Consider the following 1,616-nt stretch of genomic DNA (forward strand, 5'->3'; position numbering starts at 1 on the left):
GTTGTTTGTACCTCTGCAAGAGAGGGGACACACGCACAGAACTCCTCTTTGTGATCATGAGAGATTTGAGCACACACCAAAAAAAAAGGCTATACCGCAAAGATAGCATTTTAGTCACTAAATCACAAAGGTCTTAAATCAACAACAGCAAAAAATCAGAGAAGAATCCAAACTGACATTCAGGTCTCTTCTTATGTAATTGGACCTTTTTTACTATTACAAAAGTCTAAGCTAAGGATAGAGTGTCAGACTTAACTCTGAATTTCCTTGCTTTAGTGGATTAATTCTGAAAGTAAGACACTTAATATATTTTAACAAGCAGTAGTTTGGGTGATTTGTTGGGGGTTTTTTTTTTTTTTTTTAGTGAAGGAGCCGGAGGGGGGTGGGGGGTGGGGAATTTATAAGAGTTCCTTCAAAAAAAGCTTCCAAAAGTTTCTTCATATTTTTTCTTTAATATTTTTAATTATAATGAGAGATGGACAATAGCCTAGAACAGTCTTGTTGTTATATTCTACTGTGTTTATAGTAAATACATATCAAGGAATGTTGAAGTATAGTTATCATTTACTCAACAGTCCATACTGCATAAATTCATCATCCTCATTATCGTTTAAAATTTATATTCCAGTAGCAGACAGAGGCCCTCATTAGAACAGGTGTTCCTCTGCTAAGTGCTAGATAAACATAAATAAAGATTCTTGGTGAAATCCTGGTTCCACTGAAATCAAATGCAATACTCCCATTAACTTCAATGGGGCTACAATTTCACCCATTGGCTTTGCCCCAGAGTTTGCAATCCAAGACGACAAGTTGCATATATGAATAGTTGGGGGAGAGAAATGTAATAAAATAAATATAGTTTTTATATAAAGATAATTTCCCCCCTTTTTTGCTTTTTACACTCAATAGATAAAATGTGCCACCTCTCCCCATCTGCCCCTCAACCTATTATTAATTGTTTTCGCAAGTCTTGTGTAAAATTTTCAAAAGCTATGTAACTTAGTAGTTTATGTCCCATTGACTTTGGCTCCTAAGTGCCTAAATCACTTTCAAAAATGGGCTTAACCTCCTAAGACAGTTAGGTGTTTTTTGAAAACTTTACCCCATTGTTTGTATATATTTAATTATTTTGGTTGGGGGTGTGATATTCTACCAAAATAGTTAAATTGGTACAACCCAGTAGTGTGCATGCAATTATATTGGTATAAAGGTGCCTTATACCAGTATAGCTTATTGTTCTTCTTTTACAGGAAGAACTGTAGCAGTATAAGCACTTTTATACTGGTATAACCGTATCCACACTAGGGGGCTTGTGCCACTTAAATTATACTGGTATAGATTAAGCAGTGCAATTTTTGTGTGTAGACAAGTGCTTATAGGCATTGCAGCAGAGGTGGGTCTTGAGGAGAGATTTGAAGGAAGAGAGCATGGTGGCCTCAGAGATTGGTTCAGGGATGGTGTCCCATATGTAAGAGGCAGGGTGGAAGACTGTGTGGAGATGTTTGCAGGAGAAGATGACAGATGGACAAATCTAATACCATTGGTGCATAAAAAGCTAGGAGACATTTGGGATGTTGCTTGACTTGTCATCTAACAGGAGACATTTGGGATGTTGC

This window comes from Terrapene carolina, unplaced genomic scaffold, assembly GCF_002925995.2.
Source record: "Terrapene carolina triunguis isolate 2854851 unplaced genomic scaffold, T_m_triunguis-2.0 Scaffold69, whole genome shotgun sequence".
NCBI lineage: Eukaryota > Metazoa > Chordata > Testudines > Emydidae > Terrapene > Terrapene triunguis.